This window comes from Uloborus diversus, chromosome 4, assembly GCF_026930045.1.
Source record: "Uloborus diversus isolate 005 chromosome 4, Udiv.v.3.1, whole genome shotgun sequence".
NCBI classification, from domain to species: domain Eukaryota; kingdom Metazoa; phylum Arthropoda; class Arachnida; order Araneae; family Uloboridae; genus Uloborus; species Uloborus diversus.
In genome coordinates, this window is record NC_072734.1 from 36500839 (window position 1) to 36527907 (window position 27069).

Here is a 27069-nt window from a genome sequence, read left to right on the forward strand (position 1 = left end):
TATAATTTTTTTGTTTAATTGTCTGTAATCAAAGCATAGTCTGTATGATAAGTCTTTTTTACGACATAATACCAACGGCGCGCTATAGTTTGAAGAACTATGTTTTATGACTCCATTTCGTAACCATTCCTCAATCTGATCATCAACAATTTTTTGTTCCGCGAAAGAAATACGTCTGGGAGATAAATTAACAGGTTTATCGTCTGTCAAAATTATATTCATTTTCACTTCGGAATCCTTTATCTTGAGTGGTTTATAACAGTTAATTAATTCTAAGACCTCTGCTCTCAACTGTGTATTAACAATATGAGTCAAATCTAACTCATGGATATTTATCCCGTTAACAAGTGTAGCTAAAACGTTGACGCAATCATTTTGTGATTTACTATCGTTTATTTCAATATCTTCTACACCCACTACTAAAGATTCACTTGGGTTTCTGCTTTTTCCCTCCTTGGGTTCAGCTACAAAACTTTGACCTTGCACTTCGGCTTTTGAATTAATTATGCCCTCTTCAACTGAAATGAGCGGATCATTTCTTCTCCCTGCCAAGGTCATTTCGCTTTGATCCCTTTTTTCTGCTAGCTGATTTGACATGGATACATTGATGGAAAAAAGATTAACTGAATAATTTTCTCGCACTCCTAAAACCTTCAAAGTAGACCCCGACAATGAAATATTAAGTTTGCTAATTACATCCATTCCAATTAAAATATCACAACAAAGATTCTTAAGAACAAACAGTTTCACATGAATTTTAAAATTATCAACAACACTATCTGAATAAAAATAACCAATAGACTTGACATTTTCATTTCCAATACCATTCAATACTATATCACAAGGTATTAATTCGGGCTTTCCGAGATGCTCATAAAAATCGGATTTGGCAATTGACAAGTCTGATCCGGTGTCGAAAATTGCATTTACAAATTTATCCATAATTTGAATATTTTTGAACAATTTCTCATTACTATTACTACATGTATTAATTGAGGGTTTATTTACATCATTGATATTAACATTTTTATTACATTCATATTTCCGATGACCATATTCATTACATTTTTGGCACTTAATTCCCCTTGCTTTGTTAGGACACTGAGAAATTTTGTGACCCATAGCATTGCAACCAAAACATTTGATGTGCTGGTTTGAAGAGCTTGCTTGCGAACGAACTGACGATGATTTGGTTTTACCTTCATATTTCAAATTATTTTGAATTTCATAGGATTTTGGATCTTTTGAAGTCGGTTTTTTAAGGTGAAATCTTGCAGTCTCATACTCATCTAGTTTATTTACTAAATCGGTAACTTTATTCAATTTTGGCAATTCCTCAATAAAATGATCTCTAGTTTCAAACGGTATTCTTCTCTTAATTTGATCAGCAAGAAAAAGGTCTTTTAATTCTTCAAAGTTGTCGATGTCTAATCCCTTAATCCATTCTTCAAGAAAGTTGTTCAATTCGTAAGCGTAATCACGCCAAGACGCATTTGCTTCTTTTCTATGAGTGAAGAAATTCTGCCTAAACTGCTCTGGAGAAAGTTTAAATCGCTTTAATAGGATCTTTTTAACATATTCATAATCGCTGGCTTGTGGGTCCGGTTCTCGCGCTACTAAATTTGCAATGTCTAATGGTAAAAGGCCTAAAAGGTAAACTACCCAATTCTCTTTCGGAATGTCCAACCGACATATTTGTTTCTCAAATAATGAAAAATAAATGCTCAAGTCACTGTTTTTATCGAAACGAGACATAAGCTTAGAAATGTCAATTTGAGGTGACGGTGTTAAACTTGTAAGCTGTTTAGATTCTAATTCTAATCTCTTTAATTCATATTCCCTATCCTCAAGTTCCGATTTTGCTTTTTCTTCTTTTTCATCCTGCATTCGCTCGAGAATAGCTCTAGTAAACTCTTCATCATATTCTTTATCACTCGTTATTATTTTAACTAAATCTGCCACTTTAGGATTTTGACCGACTGTCAGCCCAAGCTCGTCAACTAGAGTAAGAAGATCATTTTTTCTAACTCTGGCTAGGTACGCCATATTTCAAAATTACAGAACTTGGATAAACACAGTAAAAATAAATCAGTAAAAAGTACTCACTGCTACTTCTTGAGACTTGCCGGAACTATATCCGAATTCTATACTAATTCCATCCTAATTCCGTCCGGGACGGGCCCCCATGTAAATATAGATCTTCCAACTCTCGTTGCTTACACAAATCAAAAAACAACACTGCAAAACGAAAGTTCACATATATATATATATATATATATATATATATATATATATATATATATATATTATTGTTAGAACCGAAAATGTAATAAATGTCGACATTAGCCGGTGAATATCAACATTCACATAGCAATGACATCGGCGTATTCCGGTAAATCACCGGTGAAAGTCGATATTATCCAAATGTAGTCATTCACGGCAACATATAGTTTATTTTTTTCGTTTGGACGCAGACACGAATTACCTTGTAGGATGACAAAGGATTATCCCAAAAGTACTGAATAAAAGAAAATAATAAAGATGATTTCGAAAACCTTTGTAGAAGAAATTTGAATATTAGAATACATAAACTTACTTACATGTTATCAAAATATTTTTATCAATATTTCTTTCAAAAAGTTAAAATGATAACAATGAAACGTGAGTTAAACCACAGATAGACGCTTTAGTTAATGTGAAAAGTATCTGGAAAAAAACTGTTTTTATTTTTTTTAAAAAAGTGTTACAAGCATTTAAAAAAAACCTAAAGCTAAATAATATACATGGTTATTCTGGCACGGAAAGGTAAAGCACAGTATGTGCAGAAATATTTTTTTACAGCTATTTTAAGAAACTCGTTTTGTATTACTGTACCAATTTATCGGGAAATATTGGAGAATTAAACTTTTTTTTAGCTTTATTTTCATCGAAAACTAAAAAAACAAGCAAGTTTATATAACAAAAATAAAGTAGAATAGATGACAAAAATAGAAATTTTTCCTTCCCACGGTAGTATTAATGATTATAATAATTCGTCAATCTCCAAAAAATTATCTCAAACATAAAGATTTAAATAATTTTAAAAAGACAACTTATATTAAATTGTACTTTATAAAAGTAACATTGAAAAAAAAAGAGAAAAAAACGCAAGAGAAGATTTAAGCATCCCAAAAATATAGTTAAAAAATGGTAATAAATAAATAAAATAATGAAATAAATACTGCAAAACTGAAAATTGGAAATTAGGGTTTTTAGATTTGTGAAAATGTGTCTGACTGCAAATAACTCTTGAGAGAATAGCTCGATTCGAACAAACTTTGTTTTTGTTCGAAAAATTTCGGCGAGGACACTCGCCCTTTAATTCACTTGCTGGTGTGAACAGTTTTCCGTTCAACTTTGAGCAGTTCAAAAAACTTTACATTAGCGTCTAAAGGAAAATTTAAGGCAAACATAGATCTCAAACTGAAAAACGGGCTGGAGTTAAACCACTTTAGTTTGTCAAAACTCTTGATTAAGAAGATGTAAAGAAAATATTTTTAATTTTGCTATTTTAAGGGTATTTTTTTAATAATTAAAACTTTTTTTAACCTTGACACCTGCGTGAAAAGATACCAAAATGTTGAAAAACTGTGAATTCTGAATACGCTTATTGTTTAAAGAAATATGAAAAACGTTATGAATAACTCGAAATACTATCTCTCGCACACTTTACGTTGACAAAAGTCCAGGATAAATATGACGAAATCAAAATGAAATGAATTCAAAGCGCAAATATTTTTACCGTGGCTGCGAAGGGGAACTCAAACTCAAGAATTTCAGGGCCTTCAAGACCAACTCCGACTCCGACTCCTGTACCCCAAAATCAGCCTGACTCCGACTCTTAGTCCGAAGCCTTGACTGAAATAAACTTGGAGGGAAAATGACCGACTCCGTCTTCTTGAATTTAAAAGTTTAATACTCCCGACTGCAACTCCGACTCCATTACCCCAAAATCAGACCTGCTCCGACTCCAAGACTCCAAGTCCGATTCCGCATCCGTGGTTTTTACTGAAAAATAATAATTGTTGAAATGATTCGCTTTTATTTTTATTCTAAAATTTTGATTAATTTATTTTTGGCAAAGGGGAAATGAAAGGAAATTCGGAATGCATTATTTTTTACCGAAAGAAAGAGCTGTGTAGACAATTTATTATTTTGCGAAGATTTTTTATTTAATAGTTTATTTTATTATTTAGTTATTTATTTTCTAAAGTAGAATTTTTTTTCTTCAGATGTGTGGCAACGGAGGAAATATATAACCAGAAGTGCTCTATTTTTACCAAAAGTAAGAGAAAAAAAATATTTGCTTGGTTTTAATTATTTATTTGTTAAAATGTATTTATTTTGGTGTGATTATTAATTTTACTTCTTTTTTTCAAACAATGAAATATTTTTTTAATTACAAAATATTTATTGGTTGCAGTTTTTAAAAGGTGCTACTCCTTTTTTTTTTCGTTTATTTTTATGTCTCTATTTTATTAGATAATAGAGGCATATTTTGTTTTTAGAAACTAGCTCAAAATGCTAAAAAAAGTATGTTTGATATCATTTGCAATGCTAATAATATATTGATCAGATACTAGAAAGTCGATAGAGTGGTATACGGGAAAGTAGGCTTGCTTAGTTCTGGACACTAATTCTTGTTTTTTTATTGTTTGTGTAACGGTACATAGTATATGCATTAATTTTTTCATTGCAGATGATAATCTACATTTTCAGCGACAGATGGCGCAATACGTCCAAGTAAAATATGAAATTTTGTGAGTTATTAAATGTAAAAGGATTATATTTAACGAAAAGTTAAACTAGTGCAGGAAATATTTTTAATTAGGAATATGTAATGCGAATTGTTTTGATAGAGTTGAAGTAAAAAGAGCTTTTATTTTATTTTTGTATTAAAAAGTATTTCTATTAATTTTCATTACGTTAAAAATTAAAAAGTCTATTCGAAACAAAACAATTCTAAGCAACTTTTGGATTTTGCTAGTAAGACAACTGTTTTATGGATAGAATCTTTTTGACATTGACAAGATATTTCAAAAAGAAAAAATGCGGTTAAATTTTAATCTGAAAAATCAATTTAAACTTATTTTACAGTCAATTTTGACCGCTTATAGTTGGAAGAAAGTAGCAGGGGGTCCAAACGAAATATAAATTTAAAAAAAGATGGTCTGAAATATTTATTCAAAAAAACAACAGATTTTAAAAGCATTAAAAATGTATGCGGACAAAATGAATTGTTCTCGTGTTTTAATAAGAATGTTTTTTTTTTTTTTTTCTAAAACTATATCCCTTCCATTTACTGTAAATCAACATTAATTGTTTAACATCAGCGGAATCTCTATTTTACATTCGAAGAAAACTATTACTTAATGGTTTACTACCAAATCTTGGGTGTTATTTTTAGCAAAATCCTACTTTGATACTAAAATTTAAATTAGAAACATTTATCTTGTATCCGCTTTTTTTTAACCATAGTATTTAGATGCATGCAAAACATATTTTTCTGAATAAAACACAAACTCAAAATAAAATTTTTAACCTAAAAAGTTAAATGAAAAGAAAAAAAAAAGTTTTTGCAGTTTTAAGTTAATGCATGAAAAATATATTTTACTTTTCAATCGTTAGTAGACAATAAAAGCATAGGATAAATGACTATTTATGGTCAGAAGAGGCCCGGCTTCTGGGGTAGGCGACCTGTGCTACCGACTAGCGCACCATATTTTAGGGGTGGTGAAATTCATGATGGCAGAATGTAACGAGGCAAAAACAGAAAAGGATTGAAAAACTATAATTTCTTTTAGAGTTTTTTTTCTTTACAGCTCAAATTTCAGCAATACATGAGAGTATGCTCAGTGATTTAAAAAAAAAAAATGCATATTATTGTTACGAGGGGGCGGCACTTTTCAACATCGCCTGGGGCATCAAAACTACTAGAGCCCTGGGTCAGGCAACCAGTAATAGGGAGGTCTATCTTGTACTATCAGAATCCAGGTTGTAATAAACAGTCTTGGAACTGCAGTGGGTTCTAAAAATAGATTTTTTCAAGAATACCTTCACTACATTTTTTTTTATCTACAATGTGGTTTATTATGTTAATGCTTTTCAGTCACCAACAGAAAATTTTCTTTCCATTTTAGTTTTGGAAGAGTTTATTTCTTAATGACCTGACGCTTTTATTTGTTTATTTTTTTAAAAATCAGATTACAGTTTTATTGGTATGCACTTATTCCTTAGCTTTTGTTTTTATCATACAGATATATGTTTGCCACTAATTAAGATATGAAAGATTCTTTCAAGCTAAAGTGCTCGTAACTGGTCAATTAAAGATATAAAAATTTTAGTTATGGACGCATCTGACCATAATTATTTCTTTGTATTACTCAAAAGTATTCGAAAGAAATACGTGCTCAAAAGTATTATTTCGTATTGATGATAAATCATTAACAAATTTGGCAACTGATAAATATTTCATTAAAAAGCATTTTAATATTGTTGAAAACTTTTTTTTTTTGTGTGTGTATTTCTTGAAAATAGTTGAATTCAACTAACGTGACCATAACCAAGTTTTTATTGTGACCATAACCAAGCAAATATGAACATAACTGGACAAACTAGTTTATTCCAGTTTGTTTTAAAAATATATATATAAATCATAATTAAAAATTAATGACAACATCGCAGCTACTAAAATGCAGTTTCAAAATTCTAACGCCGATGTAATTAGTTTTTCCCGAGAACTAGAACTTCAATATTTGTATAAAAATTAATTAAAAAAATCCCTTTACCATTCCCATAACTAGTCATTTAATCTAATTCTATTCATTATGTGGAAGTTTTTAGCTACCATTGCTATAATCAGAACAATCCGTCATGACGAGATATGAAACGAAACATTGAGTTTAACACTGTATGAGCTGAACTTAAATTTGATTTTAAACAAATGCATTTTTGTTTTTTTGGTAGCGAAGTAAGTATGTAGTAAAGCGTTTTGTAAAACTGACCATAAATCAGATTGATTCATAAAATAAATTAATAGAAAAAGTATAGCGAGCTATCTACTGAGAGAAAAATCTCATTTAACTCAAATTAAAGTTTACAGAGTTTGTGAACGCCCCAAGTATAAATGATTGAATTTAAACATCCGACATACCGAATTCCGTTTCCAAAGTTTACGAAACACGAAATTTAAAGATCAAATGAACTAAAACTTAAAGCAGACGATATTTCACGCTCTAAAGATGAGCTTATTATTTGAATTGAATTCATGCAGTACAGCAGATTATTGCATTTAACGACTATCACATGATAAACAAAACTTTAGAATGAAACTTCCCGAAATGTAATTCACAGCAAAGATTTAAAACTAAACTTCATCTCAAACAACTCATCCGTTACTTTTCACCACTGACCGGGCTCTTCGAACAATCTTAAGAATACCAATCCCCAATAGACTGCAAACAGAGTCCTGATCCCAGCACCATATGTTCCATATCCCATGCGAAGCAGTAGAAAAGATTACACTAGATTAATGGTACATGATTAATTCCATTTTAAGCACCTTCTCATAGCCATGGAACTGCGGTCCCTCCGAAGTAAAGCGGAGTGGGAGGGGGGGGGGGGTGCGAGACTGAGCAAGGGATCAAAATGTCAAGACTCTATGACAGCTATCGTCGTGGACACGGGCATCCTTTGTTCGCTGCTTTAGTTCCGCAAATCCTCGTAGAGAGCTCATATGAATTCGAGAGAAGGTTCTATTTGGAATCTCTACTGAAAGGTTGCCATTTTAATTAATACTAATGAGGTGTAGGGTCTTTTCTTGTTGGTGCATAGCAGAGGGGTAGTTTTAAATGATGTGTCCGATGGAATAGTGCTTAGTTTTAAGTTTGGGTTCAGAATGTGTCAAGGTAAGTAAGTACCTATCAAAAAGTGGACGATCCGTGTGCAATCTATGAAATGCTCACAGACACAGATAACTGCCTGGATGGATAGAAAAAGCTTCAAAAAGTATATGAATCATTTGTACATTAATTAAGGTAAAACAGTGTTGTAGTCGGAAGAAAAAAAATTCGTGGAAACGCACCTTGAGGCTTGGGGGGACTCAGCAAAAGAAAAGATGACTTGAAAACAGTTTACATTTCATTTTCATTATTTTTATGGTAAATAACCAAATGTTTTTGGAGACAGCGTCTCTCTATGTCCAATCCCCCCCCCCTCCCAAATACAGCACTGAGATCAACAAAAAAAAAGAAAGAAAAAAATAGACAAGGGTACAAATAATGTTGAGGCCCAGAAACTGTTCTACGGACTTACTTTTTCCGAGGGCATTCAGATCCAAACGAAAACCCAAGGAATCTTTTACTTGCCTCATAATTATACAACTTGGACGATGACGATTTTTCACATCTCAAAAATCCACAGAATGGCCACCGCGGGACAGAATTCGGGACGGAGGCGTAGGAGACCAACATCTTAAGCTCAGGTTTCCTAGGAGGGAATCGCCGATCTTCGACATCGCTCCTCGCTTTGACGCTGAAATCAAATTCAAGTGGATTCCGGCTTAGCCATTCACGACATCAATTTAGCTCGGGCGCTCAAGCGCAGAAGAAGCGTTTTCGCCTTGGCGAGGAGCGTCGCTGACGATCAGCGTGTTCGCTCCCACTAAACCAAGGATTTACCAACACGTCACCCAGCTGGCGCAGCATACAAATATATTAAGTCTCCACTTTTTTATTTACTCTCCCCGTGGCGAGTGGATACCACTAAGCCTGGTCTTTACTTACAGGAGAGCCTAGCAAGAGGGGAGGGCAAACCCCCAGAGTCCTTTGTTTTAACACACATTGCTAACCTTAACACGGCAGTTCATATTGCACCCCGGCAAGGAAAGTGACACAAATCAAAATTTGAGAAAAAGTTGCTAGCTACTGATTCAAAACCTAAATTTAAGGCTCTTACTTGCCACAAAACTCGCAGAAAGGTAGCTTGCATCATTGGTGCGTGGTGGCGTAAAAACGATATTACGAATTCTGAAACATCACAAAATTTTCATAATTTAGAGGAAACGTTTTCGAACCTTAAGTATGCATTTATAATTTAGACAAGAAAAACTAACCAATCAACATCACATCATAATGTTTTTAAGCGTATTGTAATATTTGAAACTAAATCACATAAAACTACTATTAGGGCCGTGGTGGCCTAATCGGTAAGGCATTGAACTTGGGGCCGGAGGGTCTCGGGTTCGATCCTCGCTTGGCGAAGATCCACCGTCGTCATTAATGGTGACTGGGCAACGTTAAATATGCTCGTGGTCACAATGTCCTCCAAGTGAAACGATACCTTTGGGGGTGTAAGACCAGAAAGCTATTCGGCTCCTGGCCTGGTTCTAAATTCTCGAACTGTCCATTGATGGCACCACCATCTATTGTATTGTCTTCTGAAGGCAAGGCGCCTGGCACGCAGTCCTTCATAGTTTTAGGGCCAGAGGTCCCTCTGATAGTTGAAAACTACTATTGCGTAAAACCTTAAATTTCTTGAATTCTGTTTTTTTTTTTTTTTTCTTTTTTTTTTTGTGTCACTTTCTTTTCCGAGGTATAGGCAACGCAAAAAAAAAAAAAAAAAAAAAAAAAAAAATCCCCTCCCCTCTTCCGAGAATAAAAATTCGTGCTGCGCTATTATTTCTTTGTAATAATTAAGCAATTAGTGAGACATTCATTCATGAATTGAGTGTTAGCTAGCATCATACACGCAACTTATTACGTTACTAATACTTTGTTAGGTTCATTCCCATTTTCAAAAAAACGCATGAAGTGAAGGATGACAACCTTTATAACAAGGCAATGCATTTCATACCCACAGCTGATAAAGAGCACTTCAAATTGCCTATAATAGCAAACAGTCAATGGAAGAGAACTGAAAAAAAAGAAGAAAAAATATTCAAACAAAATGCGACGGGAATAGGATCCCTTTAATTTGCACGCGCCCGAACTACCGTTTCATATAATAACATCCTGCCAGCACACTCTTTTTCAGGAACTGGAAGAACAATAGGGGGCCACCAACCCCCTTGTGTTCGGGACAGCCCTTCGATGCAAAATAAGAGTTCACCCCCCACTGTCCCCAGGAATAAAAAGCACCTCGACATCGGTAACCTTTTGATGATTGGATAATGTGGGTCATAGCCAGATGTAAGCGAAACCCTCAACATGATCCCCCCTCCCCCTCCAGTAATTTTTCTCCGCCCCCTCTCGCTACCGAACGGAACATGAGATTCATGATTAGGGTGATGGAGGAGTGACGGGTGCAGGACGTATCCCCCTATCTCGTGTGACGTCTGGGGGTTGGGGCAAAGGAAATATTTTGAACGGTTTCCTTTCAAAGTAAAAAAACAAAAAAAAAAAAAAAAATCCACCTATATATTCCCAACTTACCATGATCACTCACTTCCATATGGGGCACAATAAGGGGCAACGAGTAGTAATATGTTAATTCTTCAGCTTGTTTCTTAATGTTAAAAATGAAGTGTTTTTTGATAGATTTGTTATTAAAAAGTCCAGGAAAATTTTTCTCAGCAAAATGTGAATCTGCCAGGCCCGTCAACAGCGGTCAGTTTTTATGTATGGGGTCCCGTCGCTATGCATTTTTAGGGGGCCTTTTTTTTAATACAAAACTATGTGAAACATTTTTCATTTGCATTTTTAAATCTCTTTGGCGTGCCCTATGGTCGTGGGGGCCCCTTGAAATTGGGACATGGTACATCTGTCACCCTTCGTTGTTTCAAATTTTTCCAGGGGGATGAGCAAAGTGTACATATGTGATGTGCATTATATCAAAAAAAAAAAAAAAAAAAACCGCCTCAACTTATATGTAATTAAACTCATTTTTCGCATCCAGAAGGGGGGGGGCGGGCATTGCGCCCTCTTGCTCATTTAACTGACAGTCCTGGAATGTACAGCGCTAGAAGCTCATTAGGATATCAAACTAAATGTAAGAAAATTAAAATAGTTAAAATCTTTCAATTAGTTAAAGCAAATATCTCAATGACTAAAGAGAAAATCCTAATGACTTAAAATTCTTATTGAAAATTCCCCCCCCCCCCCAAAAAAAATACATTAAGGACATATATAAGAGGAAATCCAAATGATTATTATACGGAAAATCCTACAATTGGTGGGCTAATTTAAACGAATGAGGGGGTCTTCTTTTCTTATAATTGACATAATCGGGTTATCGGGTTTCCAGTAACTGAGAGAAGAAAATATATGACCAAAGGGAAAAGTTCAAATTATAGAAAGAAATACTTTTGTAACTAAGGATTGATATTAACGGGAGGATAATATGAATAATATCTAATGACTAAGTGAAAAATTCTAATGACTTAAATAAAAGTGCTTAAAGCGCAGAATTTTTGACATTTAAGAGAAAATTCTACTGACTAAGGGAGATAATATAATTTACAAGAAAAATGCTTTAAGGAGTAAAAAACACTCCTCTTTAGATTAATTTATAATTACAAATATTGAATTTTTTTATAACACAGGTTAGATGTTTAAAATATTTAATTTTTTCTCGGGTATTACGCATGTTTTGAAAATACTAAACAAAAAACTGCAAGGAAACAGAAACAAAAAAAAGGACCGTGATATCAGCATCAGAAAATAAATACCATATTTCGAAAGAAAATTATATGAAAATCGAAATGAATTCTCTGAATCTCAAAGAGACTCTAACATCAGGATTGTATACTCACTTTAAAAAGTTAATAACGGATCGGTAAATACATCTCTGCAACTAATTGCAGCTTTTCCAACAGTGGCGGATTTTAAAGTTTTATGGACTCGTCGCAATGCATTGTTCGGGCCCCATGGCTTCCAAATGGGGGAGGTTAGGATGCAACAGCAGTAGAGCCCTAACGGAAAAAGGACCCGGAGTAAGAAGTGAGACAAAACAGTTTTTTAAATGCATAAAAAAAAAAAAAATAATCGAAAACGTGAATGAAGGCCGGCAGCATGATCTGGTAAAAATATGGTCTGAAAAAGATATAGGGACCATTTGAGCTTTTTCTATCACTTTTAAAACAACAGAGGTTGAGAAACAGGCCCTTTTCGGGGTCCCTTTGTTGCCAATTCGCATTGACTTCCGGAAAGTAACATTTTTCTTTTCGTAATAAACTTTTGGCAGTGACTTTAAAGGCTTCTTTTTTACCACATAAGCCACGTCTAATGTAGTCTCTGACATTTAGAACTATTATCCAATGTTTGAGAACATGATTTAAAACTCAAAACAAATTTATATATTAGAATTATTCTCTAAATCTCAAAAAGGACTTTGATGTCGGAAGGAAATAATGTATTAATCATTTATTTTATATAAAATTGATATTTGATGATTACATATTAATTTATATTATATACAGTCGACTCCCGCTACAACGCGATCGACTTGCGCGAAATGACTATAACGCGAGTTTTTCCCGAGTAACGAATTTTGGAGCTAAAGCGAATTTTTCGCTCTCAACTGGAAAATATTTGGAAAGGAATTGTGATGCTAAGTTTCGGTTTTGTTAGTGACTACTAAACACTAATTCATGAATGTACTTTCATCCTTTCAGCATCACTGACTGCGCAAGTTCCCACACCCACGCAATAAACCTAGCTTTGTTAGTGTATATATGTCACCACTCCTCATTTTTCATTTATTTATTCTAAATATGAAAGGTGATGAAATATTGTGGCACCTAGGCACGCTGTTTCATGTAAAGTTTAAAGACGGAAACAAAAACCAAAAGTTTGCGACAATTTAAGAAAAGGTAAAGATTCTTGATCAGAATCTCCGAAGCCAGGAATCAGTCTCACCAAACTCAAACCACCGATGATGGCTGCAGCAAAGCAAGCCGAAGCGTCTGGAATTTCTACTCCAATTAGACCACGGCCAATAAGCCCGGAAATGTTATCTCCTCATATTCTTGATCAGCTTGAACAACTAGAAAGTGAGTCGAAGGTAGCACGACAATTATGTAGATGGATGAATTTTTCATACGTATAATTAAAAGTCAAGAGAAGGCAATCTGTATATGCCCAGGGGGTTCCAGAGGGGTATTACCATAGATGTAAATGTGATAAAAGCAATTGCGAAGCTACTGTATTTAAAAATAAATTGGAATAACGATCAGTTTGCGCAGGATAAATCATAATCTTCAATTTTTAAGTTATAAATGTAACCTACTGTACTATTACAATGCAGTGCTTTATTATTACTACATACGGTACGTTCCGTACTGTTTTATTTTTATATATTTCTCTCCCATTGATCCTTTACATTGTGCATCGTAACAGTATTTTATGTTGAATAATGCAACTTTTAAAAAACTAAGGTAAAAATTCAGCTGTTTATGTAAGAAACGGTTGTATATATTTAATAAATGGTCAAAAACAGTTTAAAAGGTGTTTAAATGTCTAAAATTATTGGGTACGTTAATAAAAAAATCATATGACAACACTTTTCCACAACGCGAAATTTCGACTTACGCGAGGAGTCTTGGAACGCATCCCTCGCGTAAGTCGGAATTCGACTGTACATTGAAAACCATTTTTCAATGTGAGAACTGAAGTCTGGAACTAAAAAATACTGATCGATGAGGGGAAAAATTTTTAGGTAAATGTACATCATCCAGCATAAGAAGCTATTCTTTAAATCAGAATGAAGACATTATATTACGTAAGAAAAATAAAACCCTAGGGTGGAGCGAAAAAAAATGAAATTGTTTTTGCTAGTTGCTATAGCGCAGAAAAGTTGCAATCAGTATAGACTTTAAAAAAAAAAAAAAGAAATCGGATAATATCTTCCAATCTCGCAACGAGACTGAAAATTCGGAGAAATGGAAAATTTCATGTTTTTTTTTTCTGGTTTTTCAAAAATTTTGTGTCAATGTTTTTTTTTTAATGCTCGAAGACAGAAATGTTGTGATTGGTGAAGCCTTGTGAAATTAAAAAGAAATTTTGAAATTGAATTATATCTTCTAATACATAAACAAGCATAAAAACTGCAAAAATTAAAAATTTCAGCTTTTCTTTAAAATTAAAAAAAAATGGTCAAATTTTATTTTCAGTTTTTTTAGTAGCATAGGGAAAACTCTTTTAAAAAGCACTATATTACACAAAAAATTAATTTATTTATGGATTTCCAAGGTATGTCCTAACCGTGCAGAAGTCTCATTTCTTACAGTAATGAGCCATTTTCAAATAATTTAATTTTGAATACGTTTTAGATGGTGACAGCCTATCCCATAGAGACTTTCGCATGCTCCATGAAGTACGCGTACCACTGGTTGAGAACCAGTGGTACTATTTTAACGCAAGAAGGCTTTTTTTCTTAGGAGGGGGGAGGGGCAAAAATGCCTAACTTAAGATACAGTTTTCTTATGAAAAACAGTACTATTGTTGATAATTCAAAAGGAAAGTTTGATATTTTAAAACTTTTCTCAGAAAACTAAGAAGGACAGTTTGGAATGATTGGAGAGAAAGAAAGAGTTTTTTTCTCATTTCACAGAAAGTGAGTTGTCTTTTTAATACACATTTTTTTTTTTCGCTTGCAGAATTTCCTGCATAAAACATTTCAGTAAAAACAAATAGCCAGGTTATGAGATTGACTTCTACAGCAAAAAAGTTAAGCACTCGATTAACCTCTAATTGAAGTATGTTTCTGCACAGATTGCGTGCTTGCGCTCATTTAATAGCTTATTTTCAAATAAAAAACAGAACAGTTTATCTTTAAGCCACAAGAGATATTTCCTGAAATAATGACTGTAACGTTTGCCAACTCCGTGCCATGTGCACAGTATTTCTGTTTAGACATAATGTTGACATAATAGGTAAATTAAATTGCCAAAAGCCCTCGAACAATGGAAATCGAATACAGCTAGATGGTTCGATTACGAGCAGTGCTTGTGGAGGTAATTAACAATTATTCTATCATCGAAATTATAGCTAGTAATAATACAAAGAGCTTACTAACTAATTAAACGTGAAATTACTATTGTGCAATTTAAACATTGGGCATTGTGACAAAACAATCATATCACTCAGGAATGGGAAAGTTGTGGTACACCCACGGATAAGGGTTTCAAAGTAAAGGGTCTCAATTGTGGCAAGCAATTAAAAGAATGTATCACTGAAACTAAGTAACACATTTATGTATATGTATCTATATATTTATTTGCAGAAAAGATGGAATGATAAAATATTCTACACATTAACCAAAACACAAATTCAGCGCTAAAATTTGATATTTCAAATTTGAAATGTTTCAAATGAGGCCTCACTGATATGCATGCGCAAATGCAAGTGTAAACAAAAACAGTGATAGTGAAAAAACAGTTAATAAATTCAAAAAAACGTGAAACAGTGAAATGAAGATAATGGGTAGTAAGCTACTTTCTCATCAGAGAGCAGGAGCTGTGGTTATATCATTAAATTTGCAGGTTTCTAAAGATATCAGTTGAATACAAGTACGTAAGTATAATTAAATTCCAACTGTATTATTAATGAAATAAACTGTATTCTTATGCCGGTATGGGCACTTAAATAGTGTTGATAGATTTTAAATGGGTTTTCAGGAAAGCAAGTTTCGAAAATACATTTTTTCGAAAAGACAAGGTGTTACAATACATCAAAATACAAGATAAGGTGGTTTGAGTAACGACAATCCTTACATATTCGTATGCATAAATTATCGCATTAACGTTAAGTAATAATCCTAAAGCATATTATAAAAACTGGTACCCATAACAGTTCAATTTTTGCATAATGCTTAACATTGAAACTGAAATAACTTTCTAATAAAAGGTAAAAAAAAAAAAAACAACTGGGCTCTTTTACAAATACATGACATCAGCAGCTTCCCAGCTGGATCGAAGGAGGGGGAGGGGACCTCACCCCCCGTTTTTTTATCCCTCGTTTTGTCTTTTGCTTTGGGAATGAATCTACCCTATAATTTAGGAAGATATAAGCACAGAGGGTTTAGGTATTTATCTCAAACATAATAGGTCGGGGGAGGCCCGCGGGTGGCTTTTGATTGGTTCTGTGCAGGGGTGCTTTTGTCACCTATGACGCATTCTCGAGTCCAGAGAACTTTTTATTAGGTTGATTTACAAAGAAGATGTTTGTCTAATAAATTTATTGCTGTCTTAAATTAGAGTTGTTCTTAGAGTGTCTTCAGGATTCTATTCATGACTAAGGATTACTTAGGAATAAAATGGCTGCTTAAATATTTTACCCATATTTCATTTAATGTAGGTGCAAAAAATATATATAATTTTTATAATAGAGTTTTTTGAATTTAAACAATATGCTTAGAAAAGGAACAACTATTTTTCTAAATAAAGCTGAGTGTTCTAACATTGTATTAAATGTTTTATTATTATTAAATCATAATTATATAAAAAAGTTACTGGTTTTAAAGTTTTACAAACGAATCAAAACGCAGCTAGAAAAAATAACTGGTGAGCAATACTGAGCCAAATATGGCAATGGCTTTTTCACGTAAACTACGTAATTCAACGAATCACATGAAACATAACTTTAAATGGTTTAATGAATAAGATACTAGAAAAAGTAAGACATACTCATTAGTTTAATTGCATTGACCTTAACTGTTGTCGTCTGCACTCAAAACGGCAATACAGCACCAAAGGGGAGAGTGTTGTACCTTAGGATGTTTGTACCTTGGGGCACTGGTTATTTCTAAGAATCTATTTTTAGTAGCCATGATTTTGTAATCTCTAATAGGAACCTTCACCACGAAATGGTACCATATTAAAAATCAGCATCAAATGAGTAAAATTCACGATTTTGTGAAAGAAAGAAAATTTCATTGCTCAAAAGTAAATATTTTCTTCATTTTTATTTCATTTTTTGTCTTTGTATTCGTAAATTTAATCAACTGAATTTTATTTGGTTATAAAAGAAAAGTACTTTAAATAATTTTCGTATGAGAAAATAATGATAGTGCATCTAGATTGACCATTATTTTGGTTTTTCTTAAACCACGTGGTGATTGTACCTTGGGGCAGCCAAACATTTTGTACCTTAGGACACGTTCCAAGGTATAACATATGCATGGTTCTTAATAATTAAGATATGTTTAGGAACATGGAACAATGTTCTAATCTTATGTAGTCTTTTAAACACATTTAATGTTAGATAATAACTTATTATTCATAATTCATTATTAATATTTATAATTTAGTTCACTACCATATTTTTTTTTTTTTTTTTTTTTGTTTTCTGGTGCAAAATTGGTTCAAGTATTTGGCTGTTTCCTGAATCATAAAGACTTTCCCATGGTACAACAGGATGTGTCCCAATGTACAATAGGATGTTGTACCTTGGGACAGCTTGGAACTTTTACTTTAAATGACTGGTAACATTTTATTTTCTAACTGTCTGAATTAAATATATATATATATATTGCATAGAAGTATGTTGCGGTATTTTAATGTGACCTATAGATTTTAAACTTGATTCAAATAATTGACGTTAAAAATTTAAAAATGAAAAGTGTCTCAAGGTACAACACTCTTCCCTATAGCAGAATACTTGACTATAAAGAATGACTACAAAGGTAAATTTTCTATTCAGTTTTTGAGGAAGATTTTTTTTTCTTTTGTTAATGTCAGGAGACCATTGCTTAAAACACAGGAATGTCTCTACCTAAAAGTATAACTCCGGTCCAGAAGTTATTGATTGAATAACGTGATTGTAAGCTATTTTAACTTACCATTTTTTTTAGAAGCTGGTAAGTATATCGGTAATTAGGAATTACATCACAGCTTTTGCTTTTTTTATGCTAAATATACAAATCAATATCATTTACTATCATGACTAACGATTACTACTCATGAATAATTCACTCTACAGACGTTTTGTACTCAACTATATTTTGGCGTAATGGGGTTGTTTCGTTCAGTCAAAAGTACTACTTTTAGTCACTGAAATTGATAGAATAAGCAAAAATAAAAAATAAATAAAATAACATGGACCGAGAATATTCTTTCACTTTCCCAACAATTATTTTTTAATTAATTTTTTAAAATGTCCGATTTTGAAAACAAGGCGTGGTCTTGATGACGTCACAAATGATGCTCCTTGGCACATTTTGTACCGCGTTTCCACGTTATGATAATCAAGAAGCGAATTAAAATTGCGCTCTACGCTTGCTATCAACCATATCGTTGCCTATACACGTGAGTAAAGATGCGAATTAAATATTTTGCTCTGTGAATGGCAACACAGAATGGCATTTCATCATTTGTAATGTCATCGGCAAGAAATGTAAACAATGAAAGCGCACCGATTTAAGTAATTTTTTAAAAATATCAAACTTAAATTACTTAAAAAATGGTTAGATCCTATGTTTTTAAGCATGTTCTTTCAGAAAAAATCCTTTAAAAAATTTGGAAACGACTCCATTGAACAGGAAGCTTTGAACACCGTCAAACCTATCAGGAGCAACAAATAAGTTAAACATACATAAATCACCTTTACAGTAACAACACTAATTTAGCACAGCTCTTCGTTTGAGTTTGATGGCAAACATGCCATGGATTTTGACGCCTGAAAAACAGCAAAGTTTGACCATATTGAATGGGCGTATGTGACGTAAGTTTACTCTAGTTGGGTGCTCAATTTCGGTGCTTTTGGGACGGTAGAATTGAATTACTCATTTCTAATCATTCTTGCCTTTTATACACTCGCTCATTTCTGCAACAAACTGAAGTCTGCTATATCCGACTCCAGCTGAATCACCATCTCTTTATGGTATACCTTTTGCGTTGAAAGAAATTTGTTCTAAGTTTAATTATTTCAAAGAAGAAATAAGTGATTAACGATATTTTAAAATTTTTATTAAAGCTAGTTCGTGCTGAATGCGAAAATAAATTTTTCAAACTTTCGTTCAATAAAACTAATATGGCATTAAAGTTTCAGGTAAAAAGATAGCATAATTGCTAGTTTTAGGCATTTTAATTAGCTTTTTTGTGTATATTTTCTTTCTTTTAATATATGGAAATAAATGTGCATTGCAGGAGGAATTCGCAATTAAGAAATATGATTATAATTTTCAAATTGCAGTCATTTTCTTGAGAAAAGCTCATCATTTGCAATATTGCATCATAGTTTTCAACCAGTTATTTTTAAAAACATTTTATTTAAGCATTTTTCGAATTTTATTAAAATAAAAAAAAAACATACAAAAAAGCATAAATTCCTTATATCTTCCAAAATACAAAGAAAACTGCCATTAAAATTTCAACCAGTATTTAAGCAGGTAATTTAAAAAATAGCGACTCGTTATTAAATCAGATTTATATCATTACATTAAAGCAATTCAATTAGAATTAATTACTAGTTACTCAAAGCCCTTCTAAGTAAGAGCCTATTACCAAAGAAGGAACAAAATCTACTTATTATAATTAGTCTTTTACGTTAACTACCCATTTTATTTAAATATACCTCAAAACATAATGAAAAATATTACCAGATAAAACAAAACTTTTTTTTTTTCTAAAACAGCGGTGAGACTTATTGATAAAGCAGAATAAAATTCCAATAATTCGATATACTTTGCCGACTAAACGTTTACTTCAATTATCCTTACATACTGATAAACTCTTTGGGAATTGTTCGTTTTCTTTTTTTGTTTTTGTTTGTATCGTTATCGGTAAGATGTTCACCTGGTTCGCCGCTCTTAAACGAACCATTTCGTCTTCATTTAAAATATGGAGGAAAAGGGGGAAATTAATTAGAACCGATTAAGTTAAGTTGTTTCATAACTTCTTCCGCATATTCGGTAAAATTTTCACTGCTCTTTGTTCGTGGATATAATCAAATGTTTCGACGTGCGCTATGCAAAAGGGGAGTAATAGCTCCGATTCATTTTGCTTCTTGGGTTATAAATGCAATAAATGTACTCCTGTTCCGAAAATGAAAAGAAAAGAGTAAATCGAGCACGTTATTCCGTCCGACTCGGAACTGAAGTGAAGTAAGTCCTTCGCAAAACGAATTGCCCAGAAAGGAATCATTGGGCAACTTGGGGGAAATTTCGAAATTACTTGATTTTCGTAAATAAAGCATTGTTCTTAAGGCTGTGGTAAACAATTGTTAAGTGATAGTAGTTTCAGATATTTATCTGAATTAAACACTTAAAATAAAAATATTTTTAATTTCCTATGTGTTTGTGATAATATATTCTGTTGTAAATGTTTTATATGCACAATATAATATAATATAATATAACATCGCTTATAAAAAACTAAACATTTAATAACGCTACTACTAATTTTGTTACAACACCATATTCAAAAGTATCAATTCATCGAATGCAGTCTTGTTGCCAATCGCTATTATAAAAAGTCCTGTTGCCGAAACATGCTACTATATTACAGTAAACATGTGTTTAGTGATTATACTTTTTGTGGTAAACAAATGTTTGCGATAATAGTTTCTGGTAAACATATATGTAATGATAATAGTTTCAGATATTTTTCTGAATTAATGGCTTAAAATGACAATATTTTTATTTAAAAAGTGTATTAACATGTGTTTGTGGTAATAGTTTCTGTAGTAAACATGTGTTTAGATACAATGGTCTCTGCTGTAAAGATATGTTTAGTGATTATAGTTTCTGCTGTAAACATGTGTTTAATGATTATAGTTTCTGTCGTAAACATGTGTTTAGTGATTATAGCTTCTGTGGTAAGCATATGTTTAATGGCAATGATTCTAGTTACTTATCTGAACTAAACACAATGAGAATATTTTTATTTCAAAAGTGTATTAACATGTGTTTGTGATAACAGTTTCTGCGATTAACATGTGTTCAGTGATAATAGTTTCAGATATTTATCTGAATTAAACAATTAAAATAAGTATATTTTTATTTCAAATGTGTATTAACATGTGTTTGGGATAATGATTTTTGTGGTTATCATGTGTTTAGTGATGCTTGTTTCCGTGGTAAGCATGTGTTTACTGATAACAGTTTCTGTAGTAAACACGCTCTCAGTAATAATAGTTTCAGATATTTTTCCGAATTAAACACTTACAATAAGAATATTTTTATTTCAAATGTGTATTAACTCTTTAAACGTTACAGTTGGGTTATTTGTCTTCACTGAAGCTTTCTCGAAATGGCAAACCGACCTTTTTCTTAGCCCCCTCTCCCTTTCAACTATTAGCGTAATTTTATTTTCATATCATTTTAGGATTTTACGTGATACATTTTCAGAGAGATCAAGTACAAATATGTTGACGCTAAGCGCGGATCCGAAAGAAGGAAGGAGGCGTTACAGGGTTATAGCGTCTCTAAGCTCTGTACTTTTGCCAATTCGAGTTCAAATTTCAGGTACAGAAGAATTTTTTTCAATGTTTCATATCTTAAATTTATTACATAAGGCCATGACTAAGTTCACAAGGATTATAGATCCTGTATCCAAGCTTGACCGCATGTTTTGTGGCGATAATATGTTCTCATAATCACTTGCCATTTATTTGCCACGTACTTGCAGAGAACACATATTAAGAAGCAAATACATATTTTTCTGCTGAAATTTACAAGCTAGTTAGCGTGGATCCGAAAGAAGGAAGGAGGCGTTACAGGGTTATGGCGTCTCTAAGCTCTGTCCATTCCCCAATTTGAGTTCAAATTTTAAGTACAGAAGAATTTTTTTCAATGTTTCATATCTTAAGTTTTTCACATAAGGCCATGGCCAAGTTCACAAGGATTATAGATGCCTATATCCAAGCTTGACCGCATGTTTTGTAACAATAATATATTCTCATAATCACTTGCCATTTATTTGTCATGTACTTGCAGAGAACACATATTAAGAAGCAAATAAATATTTTTCTGCTGAAATTTACAAGATAGTTAAACAACGTATGAAATGCACACATTTGCACAGTTATTTTTCGTTTCATAAGCGCACTTCCTTTACATTTAAAATACGTTTTTTGTACACTCTATTTTCTGCAAAATTGTGCAGTTTTTACGTTAATTATTTTTTACGTATTATTAACTTCGCAAATAAAATATTTTTATTAAATTCTATAGAAAGGTATTTCAAATCAAATAGTTGCAACTGAACGAATTGCTATATTTATTGTAAAGGAAAGAGAGGTTTGATATATTGTGAAACTTATAGCGAGCTGAACTAATAATTTAAGCAATTGGTGGTAGTTCATACTATTAAGCTTCTAAACTAAGCAACTGGATGCAATTCGAGATAATTAAAAAAATAAATAGATAATTGAGTACTCCCTATTATATTTCAAGAATAATGGTAATCACTATCTTTCTGTCTATTTTTGGATCAATTAAGTAATGATGACATTTATTCTTACGCTTTTTATACAAATAATTGCTAAGGAAATGTATTAAAGAAAATTTCCTAAATTAATTGATAGTAAAATAATTACATTGATTTAATTATTAAACACAGATGCATTTTTAGATCTGCAAATAGAACAAACACAAGATACTGTATTTTGCTAAATTTCCGATTTTAATTAAGGTTAACGGAATGACGTAAAAGTATTTTTAAAAAACAGAATGCTACAATTTATACTTTTTTTCTGTTTGCTCATTTTCTAGTTACGTTAGAGAAACATAAAAATGTTCAAACGTTGTGTCACTGAACGAATTTATCCTATTTGATTATAAGTGAAGTTAATATGAGTCACTTACTACGTTTAAATACAGAAGTAATTTATTTAAGGAAATACCATTATAATGCTGGTTTTAGTTATTCGCTTAGTTTACGAAAATTTGTTTTATCTATTACATAAAAACGAAGAAAATTATACCTTGGTTGTACTGAAATTTATCGTTCAAAAACTAATGTATTTGGTTGTAACCTTGTTGCGACAAAAGGTAAATACAGTTAGGAAGATTTTAATTGAATTACTTAATTTTATAAATTTAAATGGGAGTTAATTTTGTAGCAAAAAAGTTCCAAGATGACATTATTCTCCCCACTAATTGTTTAATATTTCAACTGCTGTTCACACGATACAACTCCTCTAGATTTTTTATGGTACATAAAGAAGAAATTGTTTCAAAGACCAGTCGAAAACATTGAAACACTCAAGTTCAGGATCATAAAAGTTTTATTTAGCAACTCAGCTGAAATTTTGAACAGTACGTGGGATACCTACATTGCCTGCACAGAAATTGACTGATGTTAAAAAAAAAATAAAAAAATAATTGCTAAAATGGACACCTCATCATTATGATTTGAATTGATTACAATGAAGGTTTTACAGGGCAATAACTTTTGCCAAATATGGCTGAAAACATGGCAGTGTCTTTTGAGTGACATTACTAGTACGTGAGTAGGGAGATAGTGGGATATCCCTCTATATATTCCCCTACTTACGTGAGCCACCTAGATTGCCTGCACTAAAATTCATAATTTTTTTTTCACTGCTAAAATGGGTCAAGGTAGACCGGGGGCACGTTTACGTAGTGCCTTTTTTTCAAAACGAATTATAAATGGAGAGCCAACAGTCATCACAGATTGATGCTGCTGAAATACAAAATTTGACTTTTTATACGGGCCCTAGATCCCCTAAGTTATTTTGAGGGAAATAATCTCCATTGAAATTTTTTTCCATCTCAAAAGGTTTAGGTTTGACCTTAGTCCGACCAATATTCACCGTGATAGCAAACGCAGCGTTTTGTGACTCACACAATTTTACACTGGCCGTCAATAACACCTTTTGGGGTAAAATATAGCGGTAAACAAGGATTTAAAATTATATGTGTGTATATAGTGGTTTTTCAAATTTTTCGAGGTTTTGCACTGTTTTTGAGTATCATGACATAACATTTGCATATATTTTTGAACAACGATGAAAAATATAAATACTTTGTTTTTTTACTTCGACACCCTGTGATTCTTCTGAAAGGGCGATAAGTTCCAATCTCATCTTCTATACAATCCCTTAAAACTTCGAACTTGAATATCGCCTTGAGTTGTGGTCCCACAAATGTTAAGTTTTTTTGTGTTAGTAATAAAATTAAATGGAGATGATTTTCCTAATGATACGTTACGGGACCTAGGGCTTGTATAAAAAGTTAAATTTTGTATTTTTTAACTCATTTTCATTTTTACTTTAAACTTTCAATACATAAACCCTGTATCTGATTTTGAACGTTTTTAGAATTGGAAATATTATTCATCTAAGACTAACGGTTGCGGAAATAGAGGTATTTGCAGGTTAAAACGGAATACCCTGTATATATTCAATGAGATAAGTTTTTAGAACCGTCCGTATTAATAAAGATATTCTTGATTGTACTTATGTTTTGCTGGACTTGGGAATAGCACGGAGAAAGTGGAAGAATCAAATGTCTGTAGGGGAAAAAACGTATAAATGAAGTTTGCTATTTCAGGAGAACTTTTCAATTGTGATTTCTGTTCCGCTTGCGGTATCTTTAAAAATCGTGTAAAGGATAAAATGTATATCTGTATTTTAGAGGTAAAGGGCACTAAGTGGCAAAAATAAAATTAAGGTTTAAACTTTTTCTTTTGAAATGTAATTTCTGTATGATGCGTGTGTATTACTGGATGCTCATTTATAGGCTTAAAAAGAGGAATTTGGTTAAAAAAACCATAGCGGTTTATACCTCTGAACAAAGTTCAAAAATTGAGAGAATATGGTATTTATATCTCAATGGTAAAAAAAACCGACATTTTGTCCTTTAGCTCCAAAATACATATGTACAAAGATGGCCAATTTGAACTAAAAACAGTCACATTTCTCATAAAATACAAAAAAAAAATTGTCAGGTATTTATTTGATTGTATGTAGTTGGAAGGCATGTATTTTAGTATTGATGCCCGATAAAAAATTTATTTTCGAGAATCAAAAACAAGTTAATAAACCTTTACATTTTTGCTACGTTATTTAAACGTATACATTGAATTATAGTTTGACTTATGAGTATAAAAGATACTTACTCCCTTTATGCAGAGATATAAGCAGTAGAATACGTATGTTTCAAGCACGTTGAGGAAAGGCTTTTCTAATGCTTTTTACAACTTGACGTTTTTCAATTTTTCTTTAAGTTATGTACGACATAACGGTTGAGTTCATATAAGAAGATATCGTGCTTTTTACCACATCTTATTTGCTTTTTCTTTTCTTTTCTTTTTTTTTTTTTTTTTTTTTTGAGGGAGCAGCCCATTTAAAACTGCCATCTCATCCCGAAGCCACTTCCTTTTCCGCTTCCCGTGGACGAGAAGTTTTCTGGAGTCTTCTTTTCCTGTTATCCATGATATCTCAAAACTAAACCTCGATTTAAAAAAAAAAAAAAACTTTTAGTATGTCACATTTAAAATTTTCAAGCAGTGATACGGCTGCTGATTTTCTGTTACGTAGGTTCGCGATTCATGCTTTTCTCCTGACATGAAGATTAAGAAATGTTTAAGATTAAAATCTGAAAGATTGTGGGTCGTAAAATTGAGTTTTCAATAAATTAGTTTATTATTATTATTATTATTATTGCTTTTTGATGATGTTTTATACCATAGAACTTTAAAAATCCGAACGTCGAAAATCCGAACGTCAAAAATCCAAACCATTAAAAATCTGAAAGCATTCCCGTAAAGTTTTAATAAATTTTACTTATGTTCAGTTTTCAATAAAAGTTAATTTTTGTCAAATTTTGATGAAATATGTAATTGCATATTGTAACGTATAGTACTGTATTTTGTACTGTGTACATACATAGGGGAAAAGGGGGCTCATGTCAACACGGGGCCAGGGGTGCCCATCCCCCCCAAGCTCAATGGCGCAAATTCCCTTCCCCCCAAAAAAATTTTTTTTTTCTCGCTTTCGAATCGGGTTAAACATAAATTTTGAAAGTATCTAATTTCCAGTCGAATTCCCGGGGGGAGGGGGAGCGCTAACAAATACGATTTGAACTTAAATATTGTTGGATTGTTCCGCCTCGCCTTCCCAAAATTTGCAACGTAGACCTTGAGTAAACAAGTTTTGGAGACCCCTGAGTTTTGCTGCACCTATTTTTTTTTTTTTTCAAAGGTATGAATAATTACAGGGAGAATATATTCAACTTTCTGTTCAGGGATGGAGTGATTACTAGATGTATGCAATATGAACCTTGAAACAGAAATATAATAGTGAGTTAGCTAAAAAGTACGGGGGGGGGGTCTCCCCCGAAAAATTTTAGAAAATGTATTTTTAAAACCAGTTTTAGACGATTTCTGGTGATGTTTGGGGAATAAAAGGTTTGATGGCCTCTTTCCGGTAATTTTTCAATATTGAAACTTCAAAAACGCAATTGTAAATAGTCTACCGTTGTGTTAGGGAGAAAGGCAGGTTCGGGGGCTCTCCTTCGATAAGTTTTTAAAATTGTAAGTCTAAAAACGCAGTTTTTGATTATCTGTGGTAATGTTAGGGAAAAAAAAGAGATTCGGGGGCTCGCCCCCGGAAAATTTTCGTGATAAAAGTCTTCAAAACCGTATTTTAGACTATCTATGGTTAGGGGACAGGCAGTTTTCTGAAATTGATCCTCTAAAATTACAATTGTAGCCGACCTTTGTGACGTTAAGAAAAAGAGTTTTCGGAAGCACTGCCGGAATTTTCTCGAAATTGAAACCCTAAAATTTAAGACGATCTTTAATAATGTTGACGAAAGTGGCGCTCCACTTAAATTTTCTAACCTGTAGCTTTACGTAAAAACGCAGTTTTGATAGATCTTGATCAGGGGCCGTCGCTAGGTCAAATAATTGGGAGGGGGGGGGTACGCATTTGGCTGCCCCTTAATTGTTTAAAACACATGTTTCAATATACAAAGAGAGAGAGATTTAGCTTCTGGTTTAGCAGGGATAGTCATTTTACTGGACCTTAATACAAGCAATATAAATTTAATTGTAAGGAGAATATTCAATCAGAAATAGGGGGTGTCGAAATGCTACCTCCTGGAATTTTTTCGAAATTGAAGATATAA